Source organism: Mauremys mutica, chromosome 1, assembly GCF_020497125.1.
Source record: "Mauremys mutica isolate MM-2020 ecotype Southern chromosome 1, ASM2049712v1, whole genome shotgun sequence".
NCBI classification, from domain to species: Eukaryota; Metazoa; Chordata; order Testudines; family Geoemydidae; genus Mauremys; species Mauremys mutica.
This window is the reverse complement of record NC_059072.1, coordinates 307,577,811-307,599,226: the sequence shown is the minus strand read 5'-3', so window position 1 is coordinate 307,599,226 and position 21,416 is coordinate 307,577,811. Positions and strand designations below refer to the sequence as shown.

The 21,416-nt window shown below is 42.1% G+C and overlaps 1 long non-coding RNA gene across 7 annotated transcripts in view; it reads right to left on the bottom strand.

The window, feature by feature from the left end:
* Positions 1-21,416, bottom strand: part of LOC123368982 — a 168,519-nt gene that overhangs the window by 112,204 nt on the left and 34,899 nt on the right. For 3 of the 7 annotated variants that reach the window (XR_006578956.1, XR_006578953.1, XR_006578959.1), the window contains exons 4-6: positions 12,711-12,798; positions 9,385-10,175; positions 8,296-8,363 (exon numbers count right to left, since the gene is read on the bottom strand). This is a non-coding gene — a long non-coding RNA (uncharacterized LOC123368982). Of the gene's footprint in view, positions 1-8,295; positions 8,364-8,383; positions 10,176-12,710; positions 12,799-13,857; positions 13,940-21,416 lie in introns of those variants that run through there. The other 4 variants (XR_006578951.1, XR_006578950.1, XR_006578952.1 and 1 more) reach the window with 2 other exon arrangements.

Here is a 21,416-nt window from a genome sequence, read left to right as displayed (position 1 = left end):
AGAGCAATATATGCTTAATTCAATATATAGTGACACGCACATTTTCAAACACCCGTTAATTTACTTAAGCAAATCATACAGACCACATTTGGTAATGACATGGGTCTTTTTCTCTCTCTTTTTTTAAAGCGATTTTGCTCTAGGACAGTCTAGTTCCTTGCACTTAACGTCTCCGAAACTTTATTTTACGTCATGTGCTACACTGAAACGTAATAAAAGGTTTACTTCATTATATTCTACATTTTCGTTCCTACAATGTCACAATAAAGGACAAACTTTAGATTCTTAACATTTACAGATGCACATTGCTGATAACAGAACTATTATCAAGCACGCGAGTGAAACAAAAGCTTTCAGAGATCCGATTTGATCCATATAAATCATCCAATCCTTAAAAACCTAGTCGAGCGAGCTTGATTTGTGTGGTGGTAAAAAATACATATGAAATTATGCAGCCCTATGAACAGGAGAAGTCCACGGACAGAATCATCTGGGGTTGAATTGTGTTAACTGGAAGGGGCTGATTCCTTCAGCTTCACCGTGAGGACTGAGCCCTGAAGCGCAGACTGTGTCCATTTCCTCTGCAGGTTTCCCCAAACCACATTTTGCAAGGCTTTTTTTTTTTATTTTTTTTTTTCGTACTGACTAAACGGATGTCTTGGAAGCGATTCGGTTCTTCCAATTGCCCTTGTGCGAGCCCCGTTCAGGACTCCTTAACCCTTTCGCCGCTTTGGATTTGAGAAGTAGGTGCAACGCTTTATTTCCCGGGGCTGCCCCAGGTCCCCGCTTCGTGGAGCTTTAAGGGATTGAAATAACAGAGGAAACTTCAGGACTCCCGGAAAACTCCAATCCGTATTAAATAAAACTCTCATGGATTGATTCAGATCTTCTAGTGTTATCTATTTCGGTTTAGACACAGCCACGGGGTGTCGGAGTATGCTGGCAGACATAACGAAAACACCTACGTATTACCCACCCTCTCCCCTTTAAATATATCTGATCCTTTTCCAAGAACGAACCGTACTCACAAAACTTTCTCAGCTGTATTTGACAGTTAGAAAGAAAAGGAGAGGTTTTTAATTGAGGTTTCTAACAATCTCTCTCCGTGTTAGGGAATTTTTTTTCCTTTTATGAGTTTACAGAGATTAAATTTGCTTTGTTTAGTGAATGTCACTAAACTAGCATTAACTAGATACGGAGGTGTAATAGTGGCGAATTTTCCCACTTTAGGCTATAGTCTCACAAAGCCTGAGCTAAGAAACACTGCTTGGATACATGCCATTTCACTGTAAAAAAAAAAAAAAATCTCCCCTCCCTTCCCCCTCCGAAATGAGAACTGACGTTTTCTGTTCTCGTTTCAGTTATAGGTGAATGGGAGGTGAGTTTCAATCGTTATACAGAAGCCTCGCTGATTTCATACTAAGAAGCGAGACTGAAATTTAACCACTTCAGGAAACAACGAGCTATTAAAAGCTATTAGTAAACAGTGTTGAATCAAATAAACATCGTTGTTCTAAAAGTTATGTTTTAAGGAAAGAAAGGTCCCGAATCTCAATAGAAGGAAATTGGATTTGATGTCCTTGACTGATTCTGAAATCTGATATTTTACTGAATGTGTTTGGGGTTTTTGGGGGGCGGGGTGTTTTGTTTTTGTTTGCCAAGAAAATTATGAGAGTTTGCAAAAAGATGTAAAGAAAGGAACACTACAAATTGGTGATCAGCCATAGTAAATCTCTTGTTTAGAATCCATAAATTTAAGACTATGAATGTTGGCGTTTCTGTTTACTCGTGCTAACGACATGATTAAAAAATAATAAACAAACAAAAACACAGAAAGGGTTTCTTTCCAAAAGGCGAAGTTTAGGAGGGTATTTCATCTGAACTCTTGTTGTCATTTTGAATATAAATGGAAGCAGAGTCTGACTGATTTCCTTAGACACGAGTGGGGGTGTAGTGTTATATGTACTGATCACTGATCAAACTGCTAACGTGCGTCTTCTCGCTTCTTCAGTGTTCAACTGTGTGTTCAACATGCAGCCTCTTCAACTATGTCCAACTTCACTTCAAACAAAATAAACTATAATCCTTAATTAACGACATCGACATTTGGTATATAGCCCTTGCACAGCTTGTATTAAAGTGTATTAAACAAGGGATACGGAAAACAATATGGTAAGAACTTTTTGTTGTGAACTTTACACACTCCCTACGGTATTAAGAAAGAAAAAACGGTATGTATCATGCAATAGCTGTTACGTACGTAACATCTATGATCTGCTCAGCTAAGTAATCCGAAGACATTCTGAAAATGCAGCGTCATTCTTCTAATTACCTCCTTTCTAAACTTGGAGAAACTTATATTTGCTTAAATAAGCTTTTTACTAACAAATTAGCTATTAAAATAATCTTAAATTGCATCTGTTCTGACTGTACAGTACTGAAAACCGCAAGTAGGGAGGCAGTTTTGACAAAGCTAGATATGAGACGAGAAACGGACTCCATGTAACTTTTGTATGCAGTGTTATAGCCCTGCTGGGTCCCAGGATATTACCAATAAAAGATATTTCCTCACCCACCTTGTCTCTCCATCTAACTTTGTTTATTTGTAAACATGGGACTAGCAACCACCAAATAAAGTGCTTACAGAAACTGTGGAAAAGAGCTCCACCCAAAAGATCCGTTGCTGACGGTAAGAATTGGAGTATGTACAAGTTTGCAAGCTGGCTGTTCAGTGCTGACTCAGAACAGCAATGTAGGTCACAACGAGTTTCCTAGTTATCTAAATTCGAACAATTAAAGCGCTGTTGTTACATTTCTAAACGCAGTGCTTTTTACTGAAGTTCAACCTGCATCTGGGCAGTTACACTGAGTTTGTAAGCCAATGTTTGGAGTCCGCACGCTTGCTTTTTGCTATTCAATCGTTTAACCTTCTGCTTTTATCCTCTGTCCATTCCCATCACAATAATCCATTTCATTTGTCCTAAAAGCGTATTTTTCAAAGTTGTTCCAGTGACTCACAATCCTTTTTTCATTAATTTTAAGAAAAGCATTAAGTGTTATACTAACTACTGTCTATTCAATTCTGGACTCTTACCAAGAATGTTTATTCATCGTTTACTCATTAGTTTGACCCTTTATTACCGTCATTAAGTGTTCATAGAATTAATCGTACACATTATTTAAAGAGCTATTAAAAACCTGCACCTTCTGAAACGGCTTTTACTCCACACACTGAAGGAACTCAGTCTTCTGACTGACACCGAACATTGTCTATTTTCAGACTGGTTTATTTAAATTCTCTTGTTGTTTACCATAGCACAGCAGAGAAAAACACTCATAGTGCTAGGGAGGATGAGCAAACTGTCGGATGTTGCCGAAACAGCAGCAGCAGCTGCAGCAGCGATGAGATATTATTCCCAAGCGCAAAGTTGTAAAGAAGATAAACCAGGATCAGGATACAAGATAAGAAAATAACTACAATATATGTATTTATTTCACTGTCGTTCAGAGTTTTCTATTATCATAAAACTGAGCCACAGGATCAGAGCCCCTCCGCCACTTTGCAGTAAGATGAGTGTGTGCGCGGGGGAGGGGAGGATGTTCAAAGTTTTTTTGGTCAAGAAAATAATAATAGGAAAAGAATCCGTTGTAATGTAACATAAACAACAGAAAATCATCCGGCTAGATACTGCACGACAAGAAAGAAAAAAACCTGGAAATCTCACCTGGTCCACAGTTTCTGTTCAAACGCAGTATATCACCCTGCATGTCCATTGCAATTTTTTTTAGAACAATCACATCACTCGGTTCATTAGCACAAAATCGTTTAGCCTCACTTCTCTCCTTCAAATCCTTTCTAATGTGCATCAGTATATATATATAGCCCTGGCGCTAGCAGAAAGGAGTTCTCCTTCTAAATACAGAAGGTTCTCAATCCTGCAGAAGTTTCATGAATGTTTCGTAGAGGCAGCACTAACTTCTTGCGGACTCAAGTAGGAACTTAGAGAGCGCTTAGCAGGTTCAAACAACTCCGGTGCCCGGCCTCCCTTTCCATCGTTTACGCACAGACTCTCACGCAGAGGGTACCACTGGAACCATCCCATCCAATGGCTCCTAAGAGACGGGTGACAAGAATCCCCCTAAAAGCACATATTCTTTCAGCTTGTTAACAACATAGTTAAACTCACGGAAAGATCCTACGTCCCATGCGACTTCACCCGTGTCAGCTTATCTTGAGTTGGTCACTCCGCTCACTGGTCTGCTTAACTAAACTATTTTAGTCCAAAAGTGGAAAAATTAAATGTGTAGCAGAAAGAGAGGGCAGAGCGATTGGAAATTGAGAATGTAAACAACACTTACGACCAAGCCAATTTAATTTCGTTTCACTGGAAGGCCCTTTTGCAATATTCCTTGTTTACATTCAGTTCAGAGACGCTGGCTTTAGGCCAGAAAAGTGCAGTTTCATTTCTTGGATGGCGAAGGAGTCTTATAACTTCAAGATCAGCTTTAAAAGAAAGATGTAAATATCCTCTCAGCAAACGCATTGCCATTAACCCTTCAGGAACCTCCCCGACATACTCTCCTCCCCTCCTATATGGTAGGAATGAAAAGGGAACTGTCACATAGTCTCGGTGCACCTGCGGAGAGGAGAGCGAGTGAGTGTTCTATGGGTCTTAGCAGTGCTGCTTCCCCTTTCCTGCGTACTAATCTCCTGCGAATTTGCAATGGTAGGGTTGTAACAAATTCACTTTAGAACTCTGTTGTAGTAAAACAGACGAGTATATTCAAATATATAAACATGAGAGGCACTGGAGAACACAGATGTGGCAGCAGTGGGCACTGTGGCATGCACTTGTAATAGCGTAGTGGGTGACACGCAGGGAAATCCATTCCTCTGCACATATAAAGCATAACCTGGATGCGAGCTCCAGAGTCCCTGCGAGCGGGGAGAGCAGCTTCTCTCTGCTACTGCTGTGCATGGCAAGGCAGCACTAAGCAGGCACTGGGCAGGCTGGTGCTCTCCTCAGACACGTGATTGAATCTGATCTCTGGCGCTGCTCAGTGGGGTGGTGGTGGAGGAGGAGGAGAGGAGGAGGTCGCAGTGTTGTGTACTTAAGGTCGCGTGTGTGCAGGGTTTTTCTCCCTCTCTCTCGGAGGAGTAAGTGCCACTGCTCCGCCTTCTCCTTTTCGCAATGTTGACGCAATCTATAAATAGTAGAACAAAAGGACCAACTTCCTCGCAGCTCTGCTGAAACTGCACAAAAAAGGCAACAGGGGGGTTGTTATTTTTATTTTTTTTTCTGGTTAAACAGCCGAATCTATGGGGTAATCTCGCTATTGGAAGATTTTTCTTCGCTTTCTCATCATACTGGCAGCGTTCTGCAACTGGCTCTTTTGCTTTACAGTGAGAAGGGTGTTTTTTCTCCTCTGACAGATCAGTAAGTGCAATTCAGATATTTCCTTTTGGGGGGGAAGGGAGGACTCCTGCTCTTCTATCTGCTACATTGCAAAGGCAGAGGGATACAGAGGAAATAAAGAGGGACTGGGATTTCAGACCGAGAGCTAAGCCATAGTGGTTTGTTGTCACTGAACTGGAGGGGCATGCGAGTGTACGTGGGTCTCATACTGTAGGGGTGTGTGTAGTGAGGAGCTGGGTTAGTCGGGATATCAACTGTCACATATTACAATAGGTTATAAAAATAGTTACTGCCGCTTACAGAACAAAAGCTGACGCACTAACCAATATTAAACTGGCTTTTGTTAGAAGGGAAATGTGTGTGCGTGCGTGTGTTGGGGGGAGCTGCCTGAAGCAAGTTGCTGTGTTAGAAAGCCTAGTAGATTTGTTTACCGCCAGAGCTCATCGGCGTGTTTACTGCACACACGCCGTACTGGGCTCGTCTCTACCCAATCTGCTGCCGGAGCTGGAGACAGAGAGGATCTTCCACCTTTTCACCATCACTCAGGATTAAAAGGGAGTGCATTTGTGCTCGCTTGGGGGATCAGCCTCCCCCAATCTGCACGGCATGTTGGGGGCAGCTAATACTGTGCTGATATACCCCCTCCCCAGTAACTAGGGGATCGGTGCAAGCGTAGGCAGCTACTGGCCAGGGAGAGAATTACATCATCCCCCTCCAATTATATTACCTTTGGAGCTCTACACCGTGATAGATCATGGAGGCAATGAAATTGCTCTCACAGAAAGCGGAGGGGAAGGGAGCAGTGTGCTTGAGAGGGTCCCTGGCACGCAGAGGGAGACAAGCAGCCCAGGCGCGCGCGCCCTCACACACAGAGCTGTAATGACCAGAACCTACTGTTTACAGTGCCCACACAAGCGTATTGTGACGTCATGTGATTGACAGCCAGTCCCTCCAGCCCGGCTCTGTCCAGAGCCTGACAACCGACTCTATATTAAGAAAAGAATGAAGTCACCGCCACCCTGACAACAGCAGGCGGCGGGCCCTTCCGCTGGCTCCCTCCCACCTTTCTCCCTCCCCTGGATCTTGGAGGAAGCCGCTCTGCAGTATGAAGGGACGATGAGGGCTCAGGCTTCCATAGCACCCCAAGAGGAAAGTGCCCAGTGATCCCCACTTCCTTCCAGAGAGCCAGCAGGAGGGCGGGCGAGCGAAAGAGGGAGGAGACACTGACCAGCCCAGTTGAGAAGGAGCCTCCTCCCATTGTGCAATAACATTCAGGAGTTACAAGCGCTTTTGTTTAGCTAGGGAGGGGACAGACACCAGAGCCAGTTTTGCACAAGCAAGACAAGGGACAGAGCCTGTAGCCTGGCAGTAGCCTCTGGGACTCATGGGCCAATTTCTCTCATTTTATATCACTTCCACCTTCCATGTGTCTCCATTATATGGCTCCCAACACCCAGAAACTGAGCAACAGCTTGGCAGAAGGAATAGTTAATAGGTCGGACAATACAGCCACGAAGGGACTTGTTACCCATAAAACCTGCATCGGTTATTAAATAGCAGCCATCAGCATAAGGAAAGAATTCTAGTGTGCTACAGTATAGTCCAAACCACTAAACATACCGCTGTTTGGGGTCATTCCTGTACAATACTGGAGGTTGGTTTGTTTGTTTTTCAATAAGGGTGGGGCTCTGCTCTCAAATCGATAAGCAAACTTTTGAGAGTCACACAGAAGCTTTTCTGTATTTGGAGAAATGGGGGACGGGTTCTAACTGGGCCCTGTTTTTCTGAGTCTCGATCATGATTTTAAAATGATCAGTCATTTCAAAAAAGCAAAATCTATGATAAGTGGAGCTTTTCATTACATGCTAGTTCTGTTTGTTTAGCCTACCTCTGTTATAACAAGAAAAAGAAACCTGGTCACTCAGGCTTTGCACAAATCTTCATAACTGAGAGATATTCTGATAGCTCCCAACATGTCTGTCTTTTGGTAATATGTTAAAGGAAATGTGAATCACAGGTGGTGCATTCTAAAGGCTCCAGGTGTACTAATACAGTTCAGGATTTAATAAAATCCATTGTTTTGCCTCTAGATTTAAAAGTATTGCTTACTGTAAAGTAGCTCTGTTGTAAAACTAGATTTCTAACATTTGAAATGTTTACCTTAGTATCACAGTTAATACCATGTTTGGGTGCTTTACATAATGGTGATTAATTTACACTGGACATTTTAAACAAATACTGTATGTTCAGGAAGCAATTTGTCATAAGAGATTTAAGTTTTATTTATGGATACAGAACAGCTAAACTGCTGTCTCAAATATTTTATACGAACAAGGTAGAACACACAGGAAACCATCCTAGTGTTGTGAAATTCCTAGGAATATACTTTTGACACTGTATTACTTACTATACAAATTATAGGAACAATGACATTTACTGGCCAGTCATAGTAGGTTTGTGACAGGACAATAAATGGTACACCTTAGTTCAAAATCTTGCACAAAATAAACATTTAAAAATAATAGAAAAGCATGTTTGAATACAGACTCAAAAAATTAATCCTCATATCCTATCTTATTTTTTCCTATTTTATCTTAACATTATAAGATTACCAAAATATTGCAATGTATACTTGAGACATCAAAGGCAATTTTTCATTTCTTAAATTTGTCAAAATACTGAAGTAGTACTTACCCACTGCAAAGTCAATAAATCCATACCACACTAAAAACAACAAAAAGTGTTTTACAGACAGTGATATTTGGTGAAAAAAACTTTTTTCCCCCTCTAGTGCAGTAACCTAAAAATACAACTAAATAATAAACATTTACCCAGTGGAAACTGTAAGAATCATGGACTTCAGTTTAGTGGTACATACAGTTTTTAACTTGTTGATGGTTTTGGTTTCTTCAAAGTAGTCTATTACTTTTTGAAGTTTATGTGTTTCTATTTGTGAAGAAAATAGACAGAAAAGCTTTGAGTTCCCTACTGTCACAAAAGTAAAAAAGAAGTTAAGTTTGAGCTGCTAAATTGGCAGTCTGGAATGAGTCAATGGTATCTCCTTTGTCCTTCTAGCTTTCTCTGTTATATTGTATCTTTGCTCTATTTCCTCTACACAAGAAAGCAAGCATTTCACATTTAGGATTTCAAATTGTAGATATTTTTAATAATGTTACATTTTTATAAGCCTTGTTGTTTTCCAAATGTTTTATTGCACAAGATTGGAGTACATACACCTTTTCAGATTATGGTATATTAATAACAGTAACTCCCTATCAATGACACTACACTAACTTTCATTAACCAAGTAGATAACTTTGTACATGTTTCAGCATATACTTAATTAGGTAAATTATTGTTGTTTTCTTGTTAATATACCTTCATAAGAAATCTAATGTGCTCTTTTCCAAGCATTTCATAATTTCTGATTTGATAAAAAACAGTTGAGAATTGGGACAAAAAGATGAAAACTGCCCTTTATCTCACTTGCTGAGGATTCCCTTGATGTGGGTAAGTCCCAGCAGGCAAAGAGCCATCATAGGTTACTTTTGCAACACCATCCTAGGAAATATGCCTAAAGATCACTGCACTACAGTTATCTTCAACTGGTGGACAGTCAATTAGGAATCAATGTCAGCTTAGGTAAATTAGAGCTGCCCCTATGGTGCTCAAACTTGTACCAGAGACAGGGCTGGGCAGAGATCAGAGAGCTATAACCAGCTACTGGATGGCTACCCAATTCTGCTACATTTACCAGAGCTTTGGTGTATCGGAGAATCTGGGCCTAGAACAGTTCATTCTGTCCTTGTAAATAGTCTGAATGGTAGCAGTGTAAAATAAATTCCAAAGTTGTCAGTGTCTGGAAACACGAAGTGGTTTAATGACTTAGCTGGTGGGGAGGTCTTTCAAAAGCTGAAGCAGGAAGTGTGGGGCCATCACTGTCACTATGGGATCAGTTTCTATTTACCTGAAATCCAGTCTGCTCTGAAACTCTGGCCTTTGGATTGGTATTATGTTGTGCTGCAGATCTGTCATTCTCCCAGAGAAAATAAACAAATGTCAACAAAAAATAGGTTGTGTGAAGGCACTAGTGTTCAGTAAATAAAATATGCATACTTTCTGTATTACACATATATATCCTTACTCTCATAAATAGTCTCATTTGTTTTAAATGTAAAAAATACACTGGAATTTAGAATCCACCCTGTAGCATACACATTAAAGAAAGCTAAATTGTATTAATTTATTATGAGGATCAAACCTGTATTTCCATATGTATAGTGTGTAATTATTAATTACGTTTATGTTAAAATACAAAATGTTCAGAGTTCATACAAGATAATACCCTGGGGGTTTTCTAAAAAATACAAACTTTATTTTTTAAAAGAGTTATTTTTTTTCTTGTGATTACCTCAGCTAAATAAGCATAAGTGGGACATTCAGCACATGACTAATTTCAAATTAACCTCCCCTTCCATTCCCCTTTTTAGACTTCTAAAATTTGTGTCAGTGGACCATTGATCTGCTGCAACATCACAGCTACTGTGATTCTGGTCAAGAGTTGTGCCAGTAAGTGGCAGGAATTATTATTATTTTAACAGTATGGTTTTGCAAAAAAAAAAAAAAATTACAAACCCATGACATATAATGAAAGTCATATACTTGAGCCCTTATGCATCAGCTCCAGGCTCTAGCAGGGTTCAGTGGTAGCCATGACTTTACAGTGGTTGGCATTAAGTCCGTGCAATTTCAGAGTACCTGAAATAGGGGAGAAAATATTTGTTACATTTAATTATTTGTTAAATGCCCCTCCACTCCTTACTATTTGGGGCATCTGACACATAAAAACACATCTGCACTTTAAAAAACTCTAGTTCTCCTTTAATTTTAGCTATTAGGTAGCAAATATTGTGGGTCATATTTTTCTCATCAATGAGATTTTTGTATTTGAAACAGGACAGAATATACCTCTAAATTTTAAAACAAAAGCTAAATCAGGTTATTTCTATATCTCACTTTTGTTTACTGAAATAATACATTTAGTCTATTATGTGTTATTAATGCAGGACTTGGAAAATCTATTTACCAATTTCCAAATGAGAGTTAAAAAAAATTATCTGGTGAGCATAGGCGCTTAAGCCGTTAATATCTGCAGCTTTCATTTAAAAAATAAAGTACACTTCTGTTCTCTAGGTTGTGAATATTACCATAGGTCACATTTGGAGGATTAATGATGCAGTCTTGTCCTTCTGGGTCTGCAGGCAGACAGTTCCAATGCCTATGCTGCTGCTCATCACTTTGTCAAGCAGTAGCAAAGTGAAATTAACAAGGCTCTGCAGAGATGAACATCTGTAGTTCAGAGTCTTATGACTAACTGTGGAATTGTCAGTAATGTCAATATCATATTAGTGTCCCTGTCTGGCAAAACTATTAACATCAGAATGAGGTACTACAGTTATTCAGAGGGGTAGGGGAATAGGGGATAGAGAACAGATACAAGAAATGGATGCTGAGGGAGAAGTAAAGTAGCACAGACTCAACCACCCTCTCATAGAAGCCACAATGCTCTCGAAAAGTGGAGAAGGGATAGAAACCTCCCTTTTCTCTTCCAGAAGCTAGAAAGGGGTAAAACTTATGATTCCTATTGACTGGCAACTATATGCAACATCTTTCTAGAAATCTCTGTATACACTCTCATTTCTAGTACTGGTTATGGCAGGGAGCCCCATCTTTCATCCATTCTTCCCTGTCCCCCTCTTTTGTATCTATTTCTGATTTGTGGATTTAGTTCTCTAACTAGTACCAGTAAATATCTAGTATAATTTTCAAGTCCTGCATTAATGCTCCATAACAGAGTCATATACTTAGTATTTTGAGAATAAAAGCAAGTAAAGCTGGCAAGATATTAATTTTTAAAGATAACTACTACACATGTATAATTACTTTTGATAAGGTTTTCTATTATATATGTATAGTAGTTCTTAATACTGTATATGATATTACTGTACAGTATTGAATATCACTGTATATGTAATACTGTACATGATATTAGCAATTGCAGGGTATTAAATAATGCACTTTTTAAAAAAAATGTAGAAGCATGCACTTAACACAGGCTACAAATATTCACATAATACAGATCACAAAGTAGCCATTCCAACAGGGCAGGTATAAAAGATAAATGCAAATTAGGAAAATTCAAAAAGTCTATCAGGTGAATAATATACATTTTTAACCTTACATAAAAGATTATAAAAAAGAAATATAAATGCAGAAAACTTAAAAAAAAATGACACTTTTAAGACAAACTGGCAAAATCCAGAATATTTAATATTCAGTATTTAAACTACTGTTTTACACGTGTTTTAACTTTTAATTTGCCTATTACTGATTGAATGTTACATGCACGTGAACAACCTTTGCTTAATAAAATCACCAATTTCACCCAAAAAATCCATTATATGATACTGTTTGATTGCCTGTTACAATCTTCATGTACTATTGACTAAATACGAATTTTTGGCAAACTTTCCATGTAAAATCTATTAATTGTTACAGGGTCTCATTCTGTAAACGCTTCTCACACAAGAAGTCCCATTAAAGTCAAAGGGACTATTTGCATGAGTAAGGGCTACCTGTCAGTTTGGACTTTACTTCAACTCAGTTTTGTAATGCTGATCTGTAGGACAAATACTGCTGAAGAGACAAAAAGAAAAAAGCTAAATAATTAATACAATTATTTGCGTTTTGTAACTCCTACAGATTTTTGTCACATACAAGCATTAGAACAACGACTCAAATGCCAATGAGGGAATATGGAAAGGAGGGGGAAGCTGATAAAAATACTGTGAGTGTATATAGTTCCTAGTAATATAGTAATAGAGGCTAGATTGAGCCCAGCCTTGCATTTCTGCAAGAAGACTAAAGGGGCTGTGAAGGGTGGCGCACAAGAGTCCTTCCTCAGAAGGTGCAGACAGAACTGTAGTATCTGAATTCAGGGGAGTGAACCAGCCCCAGAATGGGAAGGAGGAGGTGGGGCTATGTCCCCCACTGGCCAGCTGCAGAGAAGGGAGCATACTCCACTATGTTAAGAGCTAGTGGAGCATGCACAGTCTGCCTGTGCACTGGGGAGCTCGGGGAGAGATCCCTGAGAAGTTGCTGTGCTCTGCAGCACCCCTTACTCAAGACTGCCTTAAAGACAGAATTGAGCCTTCAGTTAGATACTGAGTATTTCTCTGTACGTGTGCAATATTTTTTAGGGAGGGATACCAAAAAGAATGTTAATTAACTTACCTTAGACATAGAGTTTGTACGCTTCATGCTTATGAGAGCCATAAAACATTACATTAGTATATGTATCAGCACTGTAGACAAAGGTGACCTGCAAATATAAAATTCAAGAATCAAGCAGCTTTAATATGATTTGCTGAATATCCTCAAATAAGCAGGGTTAACTGATGCATTAGGAATGTAAACCTTGTTCCCTTCACCCCCACTCCCTTAGCTCCTCAGAAGTTGCAGATTACTGGCTACAGCTCTATCTGATACTTCAAACTGAACTATACTCGTGATGTTACATCAACATCAAGATGGAGGAAGGGTGGTCTAGTGGCCAAGACACAGGTTTGGGAGCTGAGATTGGGATTATATGCCTGGCTCTTTCCCAGACTTCCATGTGTGGCTTTTGGCAAGACACTTAGCCATTCTGCACCTCAGTTTCCCAAATTATAAGATGAGGTTGATTAACAATTTTGTACCTCACAAGGGTATTGTGAGGATACATTCATAAATATTGAAAGACGTTCAGATACTACATTGACAAGGGCCATAGAAAGTGTAATACACCACCAAATTTAAAATAATTAGGAACATTTTGTTTAACTGTATATTTGACATAAAACTCATTGGTCGGGAAGCAGATTGTTGAGTTAACCATGGCCATTAAAGATCACAGAGCTAGGTTGTCTGGAAAGGATCTGGATTCAAAGCTCCCCCTGAGAAGGGAGCTCATAGTGTGTCACATCTCCAGAAAGACATTTTCAAAGTTACAATGGATGACACCCTGTGCTCTGGCCCTTTATGCTGGGTAAAAGGGTCAGAAAAGTGTATAGAGGCTCTAAAAGGGTCAGAAAAGTATACAGAGGCTCTTATTTGGCCAGGGTAGGATACCCCTGGCACAGGAACTGAGGAAGACAGTCATAAGGCTGCTGAGGACCCCTTCCAAAGTCCTGGAGCAGGAGGGCATGACTGGAGGTGGGAGGATTTGTCAGAGGTTGAGATTAAACATTGCAGAGATTCTGTGCAGCACCGTGGCTCAGAGGGCTGCTCAAGGAGACTGTCATAATTTAGGCCTCTGAGACTGTCTGCATTATGCCAGGGGCTGTGGAGCAGCCCAGGATTGAGAGGGCACAAAAGTGGTTTAAAGCTACCTCAGACCCACCTGGGTTGTGAATACTGTGCTGTGTCTCTTAGAAGAGCAGTGCAGAATCTCACCCAAAATGTCTAAAAGAACTTTGAGACAGCTATGGATGAAAAGTGCTCTGTAAGTGCTAGGTATTATTATTAAAAGATAATTATAACAAACAAATTGCAAAGTGGCAAACATTTTAACTGAAAGGAAGGATCATCTGTACTGATAGATTCTGTGCTACGAGAAGACAAATTAGCAGATAATAGCAAAATTGTCCTTTTATTCATACATAAAAATCTATCAATCTGGAGGGAGAGGTTGTTGGGAATTAGCAAGCAAAATGGGATGAAGAGAGGGAAAGATAAGGAAGGAAATAAGATTTCATAGCAGACTGCTGAACTTGTTGACTAAAGGCCCAATCAAACAAGGAAACAATATCCACCTTGTAATTCGTTGTAAATGAATGGATCAATGCCCAGGTCATTGCTCTTCAAATTTTGTCACAGACACTCTATTTCTCTCTTCCCATTGATCTTTTGAGGGGGGTCAACAACCACGTGGACAAGAGTGATCCAGTGGATATTGTGTATTTGGATTTTCAGGAAGCCTTTGACAAGGTCCCTCACCAAAGGCTCTTAAGCAATCAGTCATAGGATAAGTGGGAAGGTCCTCTCATGGATCAGTAACTGGTTAAAATATAGAAAACAAAGGGTAGGAATACATTCTCAGTTTTCACAATGGAGAGGGGTAAATAGCGGTGTCCCCCAGAGTGCTGAACTGGGACTGGTTTTGTTCAAAATATTGATAAATTATCTGGAAAAAGGAGTAAACAGTGAAATGGCAAAATTTGCAAAGGAGAGAAAATTATTCAAGGTAGTTAAGTCCAAAGCAGACTGTGAAGAGTTACAAAGAGATCTCACAAAACCAGGTTACTTGTCAACAAAATGGCAGATTCAATGTTGATAAATGCAAATAATGCACATTGGAAAACATAACCCCAACTACACATACAAAATGATGTGGCTTAAATTAGCTGTTACCACTTAAGAAAGAGGCCTTGCAATCATTGTGGATAGTTCTCTGAAAACATCTGCTTCATGTACAGCGGCAGTCAAAAAAGCTAACAGAATGTTAGGAACCATTAGGAAAGGGATAGATAAGACAGAAAATACCATAATGCCACTATATAAATCCATGGTATGCCCACACCTTGAATATTGTTTGCAGTTCTGGTCACCCGATCTAAAAATGTATATATTAGAATTGGAAAAGATACCGAGAAGTGCAACAAAAATGATTAGAGGATGGAACAGCTTCCAGATGAGGAGAGATTAAAAAAACTGGGACTGTTCATCTTGGAAAAGAGACAACTAAAGAGGGATATGATAGAGGTCTATAAAATCCTAAATGGCGTGGAGAAAGTTAATAAGGAAATGTTATTTACCCCTTCACATAATACAAAAACCAGGGTCACCCAATGAAATTAATAGGCAGCAGGCTTAAAAGAAACAAAAGGAAATACTACTTCACACAATGCACAGTCAACCCGTGGAACTCGTTGTCAGGGGATGCTGTGAAGGCCAAAATTATTACTGGGTTCAGAAAAGAATTAGATAAGTTCATGGAGATATGTCCATCAATGGCTATTAGCCAAGATGATCAGAGATGCAACCCCATATTCTGAGTGTCCTAAGTCTCTGACTGCCAGAAGCTGAGAGTGGACAACCAGGTATGGATCACTCAATAAACTGCTATGTTATGTTCATTCTCGTCAAAGCATTTGGTATTGGTCCCTCTTGGAAGACAGGATATTGGACTAGATGGACCACAGATCTGACCTAGTATGGCCATTCTTATGTTCTTATCCTTATCTGCTTTTCTTTAACAATAAGCTGCTCTAACCAATTTGGATATGGTTGCTTTAGATACTCTGTTGCCTTTTTTTTTTTTTTTAACCAGTATACACCAGAAAAAAAGTATCTTATTTTCAAAAGGCTTCCATCATTTCTAGATTATATTTTATGGCCCTTCTCACATCCAGAAAGTGAAACTTCAATGTCCTTAGGATGAGAAAGGCTTAAGTGAATAATGGGATAATAAGTGAATAGTGAATAATATGAAAAGATAAGATTATTTTAGGGAGAAACTCTGGGGCTAAGAAGAAGACTATCTTATTAAGAAAATAAAGAAACCGTTCCTGAATTGAAATTGTTTCTGGAGTTCGTAGTCTCTCTGAAAATGTGACTCTCACTGAAAGGGGAAAAAACCCAGCAACTTTAGACAGCGGTTCAAATAGAAGCTCCATCAATGTAGGGAGAAGCAAATTTAAGTTCCAATAAGCCATAGGGTATTTAATTGATGGTTGAAACTTTGCAATGGCCTTGATACATCTTGAGCTGTGAGGGTGAATTGCTACACTGTCTGCATCTAGCAAGTTTGAGAGCCCCAGATGCTGAAGTCTGTACACAGAGATGTTTGATTGTAAATTCTGGACATAAATTAATACCTTGATTTGATCCATGAGTCAAAAAGAATTGCTGAACTGAAGGAGGTTCAGGCCTTAAAGTTCCACATTGCTAATTTTAATTTCTCTGGGTTGAGACAGATCAGTAGATCCCTTGGAGTTGGAAGCATACGTGGCAAATGAAGAAACATCTCTATGATGTGATGGACCAGTCATATGAGAATACCTCTACAGTAACTCCTCGCTTAACATTGTAGTTATGTTCATGAAAAATGCAACTTTAAGCAAAACAATGTTAAGTGAATCCAATTTCCCCATAAGAATTAATGTAAATGGGGGGGGGTTAGGTTCCAGAGAAATTTTTTTCACCAGACAAAAGATTATATATTTATATATATATATACACATACACAGTATAAGTTTTAAACAAACAATTTAACACAGCAATGATGATTGTGAAGCTTAGTTGAGGTGGTGAAGTCAGAGGGTGGAAGAGGGTGGGATATTTTCCAGGGAATGCCTCACTGCTAAATGATGAACTAGAACAGCTGAGCCCTCAAGGGTTAACACATTGTTAACCTAGCCTCATACTCTGCAAGGCAGCACAAATGGAGGGAGGGGAGACAGCATGGCAGACAGAGACACACACCCTGTCCGTGAAAGAGAGAGAGAGAGATGCGCATTGCCCCTTTAAGTATACTGACCGCACTCTAAGTACATTGCCTTTTTAAGTAGATCAGCAAGTTGAGACAGCCCCTGTTGTCAGCAAGATCCCTCTGTCCTGAGCTCTGTCCTGTCTCCCCCCTGCTCTATGGAGATGGGGAAAGCGGGCGGCAGGAACTGGGGGGGGACACCCTAACATTAGCTCTTCTCTTCTCCCCCACCCCATACAGCAAGCAGGAGGCTCCCGGGAGCAGCTCCAAGGCAGAGGGCAGGAGCAGCACATGGGGGGGTGGGCCAGGAACAGCTGAACTGCCTGGCAATTGATAGCCTGCTGGGAGGCTGTTGCACAGGGAACTTAGGGGAGCGGGAAGCTGATAGGGGCATGGTCGCCAACTTATATGGGCTCGTGGAGCTAAAGCCCCAGGAATATTCAAAATCAGGGGCTCTGCTCCACCAATATTTGGAGCTAGGTTTCGCCCCTTTAAATCCCAGACGCGGTCGGGAATCAGAGGGCTCTGGGCTGCCCGCTGCGGCGGGGAGCCCGGAGCCTTTTAAATCCCAGCCGCAGCTGGGAATCAGAGGGCTCTGGGCTGCCTGCAACCGCGGGGAGCCCAGAGCCCTTTAAATCCCAGCCGCGGCCGGGAATCAGAGGGCTCTGGGCTGCCTGCAACCGCGGGGAGCCCAGAACCCTTTAAATCTCAGCCACGGCTGGGAATCAGAGGGCTCTGGCCTGCCCGCTGCTGCGGGGAGCCCAGAGCCTTTTAAATCTCAGCTGTGGCCGGGAATCAGAGAGCTCTGGGCTGCCTGCAACCGCGGGGAGCCCAGAGCCCTTTAAATCTCAGCCGCGGCTGGGAATCAGAGGGCTCTGGGCTGCCCGCTGCTGCAGGGAGCCCAGAGCCTTTTAAATCCCAGCCGCGGCTGGGAATCAGAGGGCTCTGGGCTGCCCGCTGCTGCGGGGAGCCCAGAGCCTTTTAAATCCCAGCCGCGGACGGGAATCAGAGGGCTCTGGGCTGCCTGCAACCGCGGGGAGCCCAGAGCCCTTTAAATCCCAGCCGCGGCCAGGAATCAGAGGGCTCTGGGCTGCCCGCTGCGGCAGGGAGCCCAGAGCCCATTAAATCTCAGCCGCGGCCGGGAATCAGAGGGCTCCGGGCTGCCTGCAACCACGGGGAGCCCAGAACCCTTTAAATCTCAGCCGCGGCTGGGAATCGGAGGGCTCTGGGCTGCCCGCAGGGGCAGAGAGCCCAGAGCCCTTTGAATCCCAGCCGTGGCGGCTGGGATTTAAAGGGCTCAGGGCTCCCCGCGGCTGCCAGCAGCTCAGAGCCCTTTGAATCCCAGCCCCTGGCCGCTGATTGCCCCCTCCCCAGACCCCTGCCCCAACTGCCTCCCAGGACCCCCACCCCCTATCTAAGCACCACTGGTCCTTGTCCCCCACTGGTCCTTGTCCCCCACTCCCGAGACAACTGCCCCTAACTGCCCCTTGGGACCCCAGCCCCTATCTAAGCCTCCCTTCTCCTTGTCCCCAACTGCCCCCTCCTGAGACCCCACCCAACTTCCCCCCAGAACCCCTCTACCTGTCCCCCGATAAACCTCCTGGACTCCCATGCCTATCCAATTGCTGCCTGTCCCCTGACTGCCCCTCCGAACCTCTGTCCCATCCAACCCCCCCTGCTCCTTGTCCCTTGACTGGCCCCTGGAACCCCCTACCCCTTCTCCAACCTTGTAATCTTGTGGCACTGACGCATTGTAGCTTCATTTTATAGCGGCTTACAGGGCGGGAGTGGGGGGGCACCACCATTTTGGGCCCCACCAAAAATTTTACAAACCTGCCGCCTATGGATAGGGGAGCTGCCGATCCACCCTGGTTCAAGCCCCCACCAGCTAGCTCCAACGGGCTGCTCTTCCTGCAAGCAGTGAACAAAGCAGGCAGCTGCCAAACAACGTTATAAGGGAGTATCGCGCAACTTTAAACGAGCATGTTCTCTAATTGATCAACAACGTAACAACAAAACAACGTTAACCAGGACGACTTTAAGTGAGGAGTTACTGTATTTTCTATGCTTAGAGCAGAAGAGCTTTAATTTCCTGTTGTTGCTCAAGGCAATCTGGTTGATGGTGAGCATCCCCCAGTTCACTACGATCTCATTCAAGATAGTCTGATTTAGCCCAATTTTCTAACTTGATCTTTAAAACCTCCAATGATGAGGATTACGCAGCCTGCCTTGGAAGCCTATTCCAATGCTAAACTATCCTTATAGTTAGAAAGTTTTTCCTAATAACTAATCTAAATCTCCGCTTCTGAAGATTAAGCCAATTGCATCTTGTCTTACTTTCAGTGGACATGGAGAACTGTTGATCACAGTCCTCTTTGTAAAAGCCCTTAGCATATTGGAAGACTGTTACCAGGTCCTCCCTCAGTCTTCTTTTCGCAAGACTAAACATGCCTAGTTTTTTAACTGTTCCTCATAGATCTGGTTTTCTAAATCTTCGATCATTTTTGTTGCTCTCCTCTGGACTCTCTCCAGTTTGTCCACATCTTTCTTAAAGTGTGGCACCCAGAACTGGACACAGTACTCCAGCTGAGGCCTCACCAGTGCTAAGTAACTCAGAACAATTACCTCTTAAATCTTACATATAACGCAGCTGTTAATATATCCCAGAATATTAGCCTTTTTTGCATCTGTATCACATTGTTGACTCACATTCAATGTGAACCACTATAACCCCCAGATTCTTTTCTACAGTACTACTGCCTAGCCAGTTATTCCTCATTTTATAGTTTTGCATTTGATTTTCCTTCCTAAGTGTAGTACTTTCCACTTGTCTTTATTTAATTTAATCTTATTAATTTCAGACAAATTCTCCAATGTATCAAGGTCCTTTTGAATTCTAATCTTGTCCTCCAAAGTGCTTGCAACTCCTCCCATCTTGGTGTCATCCACAACTTTTGTACGCATACTTTCCACTCCATTATCCAAATAATGAAAATATTGAATAGTACTGGACACAGAACAGATGCCTGTGCAACTCCACTAGATATATCATCCCAGTTTGAAAGCGAATCACTAATAACTACTCTTTGAGTACAGTCTTTCCACCAGTTGTGGACCCACTTTACAGTAATTTCAGCTAGACCGCTGGCTCTCAACCTTTCCAGATTATTGTATCCCTTTCAGGAGTCTGATTTGTCTTGCATACCCACAAGTTTCACCTCACTAAAAACTACTTGCTTACAAAATCAGACATAAAAATACAAGTGTCACAGCACACTATCACTGAAAAATTGCTTACTTTCTCATGTTTACCATATAATTATAAAATAAATCAATTGGAATATAAATATTGTACTTATATTTCAGTGTATAGTATATAGAGCAGTATAAACAAGTCGTATGAAATTTTAGTTTGTACTAACTTCACTAGTGCATTTTATGTAGACTGTTGTAAAACTAGGCAAATATCTAGATGAGTTGATGGATCCTGTGGAAGACGTCTGCATAACCCCAGACCACATTTCTCTAATTTGCTTATGAGATGTCATGTGGGACTGTCAAAAGCTTTACTAAACTCAAGTTATATCACATCTACGGTGTCACTCCATTTTCACTAGGCCAATAATCCTGTCAAAGAAGGATATTAGGTTCGTTTGGCATGATTTGTTCTCGACAATTCCATGTTGTACATTACTTATCACCCTATTATCCTCTAGGTACTTACAAACTGATTCATAATTTGTTCCAGTGTTTTTCCAAGTATCAAAGTTAGGCCGACTGTATATATACCCCAGGTCCTCTTTGTTCCTCTTTTTAAAGATAGGTACTATGTACTTCTCCATTCTCCATGAGTTTTCAAAGATAATTGCTAATGGATCTGAGATCAAGGGCGGCAGAGCCTGCCCAAAAGTGGGGGAGCTAGGACCCCCTACCCCTTCTGCCCAGCAAGCCAGAAGCTGGAGCAAGCTGGGAGCCGTGGACCCTCCACCTGCCCAGAGTGGGGGGGAGGGGGATTGAGAGCAGCCCCCAGCCTGTGTTCCCATTCCTCGGGCCCCCCACCCAGGGCAGGAGGGTCCACGACTCCCCACAGCTGCCTGCAGGCGGCTCTTACCTGGACCCGGCTCCAGCTATGGGGCCGCAGCCAGTGGTGAGCTGGAGCCAGCTCACACCGGTTCGCAAGAACCGATTGTTAAATTTAGAAGCCGGTGTAGAACCGGTTTTATTAAAGGGGCCGGCGGGTGGGCAAACTCCAGTCTGCAGGCCACATCCGGCCTGCGGGACCGTCCTGTCCGGCCCGCTTCAGCTCCCAGCTGGGGAGGCTCCCTCGGCCCCTCCCCCCTTGCAGGGCCCCAGCGCGCGGCGCCGCCAGCGCTCTGGGCAGCTCTGCAGCTCCTGCGGCTTTGAGCAGCATGGTAAGGGGGCCGGGCCGGGGCTGGGAGGAGGGGTTGGATAAGGGGCAGGGAGCAGTTGGA